This window comes from Phaseolus vulgaris, chromosome 9 (genome assembly GCF_000499845.2).
Source record: "Phaseolus vulgaris cultivar G19833 chromosome 9, P. vulgaris v2.0, whole genome shotgun sequence".
Classification (NCBI taxonomy): domain Eukaryota; kingdom Viridiplantae; phylum Streptophyta; class Magnoliopsida; order Fabales; family Fabaceae; genus Phaseolus; species Phaseolus vulgaris.
This window is the reverse complement of record NC_023751.2, coordinates 19,914,748-19,917,851: the sequence shown is the minus strand read 5'-3', so window position 1 is coordinate 19,917,851 and position 3,104 is coordinate 19,914,748.

Below are 3,104 nucleotides of genomic sequence, written 5' to 3'. Positions count from 1 at the left end.
ACCTGCTCCCTGCTACTTGTTACCAGCTAATTCCAACCTGCTACCTTCTAACCGGTACTTGCAACGTGCAACCTCCTATCTGCAACATGTTACCTGCAGCCTGCTATCTACAACCTACTACCTGTTACCTGCAACCTGCCACCTGCAACTTGCAACCTACTACCTGCAACATGCTATCTTCAACCTGCTACTTGTAACCTGCTACCTGCAACCTGCTACCTGCAACTTGCTACCTGCAACTTGCTACCTGCAACCTGTTACATGCTACTTGCTATCTGCCATCTACTACCTGCAACCTACGAATGTATCCTTCTACCTGTAACCTACTACCTGCTACCTACAACCTGTTATCTGCCACCTGCTACATGTTATCTAAAACCTGCAACCTACAACCAGCTACCTGCAATATGCTACCTGCTACCTACCATCTGCTACCAGCAACCTACTACCTGCAACCTGCTACCAGAACCTGCTACCTGCAACTTGCTACCTACAACTTGCTACATCCAACTTGCAACCTGCTACCCGTAACCTGTTACCTGCTACTGCAACTTGCTAACTGCAACCTGCTACCTGCAACCTGTTACCTGCAACCTGTTAGCTGCAACCTGCTACATGTAACCTGCTACCTGTTACATACAACCTGGTACATGTTACCTGTTACCTGCTACTTGTTACCTGCTAATTGCAACCTGCTACCTTCAACCTGGTACTTGCAACTTGCAAACTCCTATCTGCATTATGCTACCTGAAACCGGCTACCTGCAACCTGGAACCTGCAACGTGCTACCTGCAACCTGCTACATGCCATCTGCTACCTTCTACCTTCTACCTGCTACTTACAACCTGCTACCTGCTACCTTTAACCTGGAACTTCCTTCCTAAAACCCGCTACTTGTAACATGCTACAAGTTATTTGCTATCTGCAACCTACTACCTGCTATCTGCAACATGCTACTTTCTACATTCTACCTGCAAGAAACAACTTGTTACCTACTACCTGCAACCTGTAACTTGCTACCTCCAACCTGCAACCTGCAACCTGATACCTGCAACCTGCTACCTATAACCTACAACCTGCTACCTGTTACCTGCAAACTGCTACCAGCAACCTGCTACATGTAATATGATACCTGCTACCTGCAACCTGCTACGTGTAATCTGATACCTGCTATCTACAACCTGCTACATGCTATTTGTTACCTACAACTTATTATCTGCCACCTGCTATATACAACCTACTACCTGCTACCTGCAACCTATTACCTGCAAAATGCTATCTTCAACCTGCTACTTGTAATCTACAACCTGTAACCGGCTACCTGCAACCTGCTACCTGTTACATGCAACCTAATAACTACATCCTGCAACCTGCTACCTGCTACCTGCTACCTGCTACTGTTATCTACAACCTACTACCTACTACATGCAACCTGGTACCTGCTACTTACTACCTGCAACGTGTTACCTGCAACCTGCTACATGTAACCTATAACCTGCTACCTCTTACTTGCAACCTGATACCTGCTACCTTCTACCTGCTACCTGCTACCTGCTACCTGCAACGTGCTATCTACCACCTGCTACCTGCTATATACAACCTACTACCTGCAACCTGCCACCTGCAACCTACTACATGCAACACGTTATCTTCAACTTGCTACTTGTAACTTGTTACCAACAACCTACTACTAGCAACCTGCTACCTGTTACTTGCAACCTCATACCTGCAACCTGCTACCTGCTACCTACTACCTGCAACTTGCTATTTGCAACCTGCTACCTGCTATCTACAACCTACTACCTTCTACTTGCAACTTCCTACCTGCAATCCGCAACAATCTACCTGCTACCTTCTATCTGTAACCTGCTACCTGCAACCTGCTACCTGAAACCTGCTATCTTTTAACTACTGCAACCTGCAACCTGTTACCTGCAACCTGCTACATGTAACATGCTACTTGTTACCTGGAACCTGGTATATGTTACCAGTTAATTCCAACCTGCTACCTTCTACCCAGTACTTGCAACCTGCAACCTCCTATCTGTAACATGTTACCTGCAACTTGCTACCTGCAACTTGCTACCTGCAACCTACTACATCCAATCTGCTTCCTGCTACCTGCTACTTGTAACCTGCTAAATGCAACTTGCAACCTGCTACCTGCTAATCGCAACCTGCTACCTACTACTTGCAACCTGCTATCTGCTACTTGCAACCTGCAATTTGTCACCTACTACCTGCTATCTACAACCTGCTACCTGCAACATGAAACTTCCTTCATAAAACCTGTTCCTTTTAACCTGCTGCCTGTTATATGCTATCTACAATCTGCTACCTACTATCTGCAACCTGCTACCTTCTACCTGCAACCTGCAACCAACAACTTGATACCTGCTACCTGCAACCTGCTACATGCAACTTGCTACCTGCAACCTGCTACCTGCTACCTACTACCTGCAACCTGCTACCTATTACCTACAACCTGGTACATGTTACCTGCTACCTGCTACTTGTTGTCAGCTAATTCCAACCTGCGACCTTCTTCCTGGTACTTGTAACCTGCAACCTCCTATCTACAACATGTTACCTGCAACCTGCAACCTGCTACCTACTATCTGCAACCTGCTACCTTCAACCTACTACTTGTAACCTGCTACCTGTAACCTGCTACCTGCAACCTGTTGCCTACAACCTGGTACATGTTACCTGTTAGCTGCTATCTCCTACTTGTTACCAGCTATTTCCAACCTGCTACCTTCTACCTGGTACTTGCAACCTGCAACCTCTTATCTGCAACATGTTACCTACAACCTGCTATCTACAACCTACTACCTGTTACCTGCAACCTGCCAACGACAACTTGCAACCTACTACCTGCAACATGCTATCTTCAACCTGCTACTTGTAACCTGCTACCTGCAACCGGCTACCTCCAACCTGCTACCTGCAACCTGTTACCTTCAATCTGCTACTTGTAACATATAACCCGCCACCTATTACCTACAACCTTCTACCTGCCACCTGCTACATGCAACCTACTACCTGCAACTTGTTACATGCTACTTGCTACCTGCAACTTGCTATCTACCACCTGCTATCT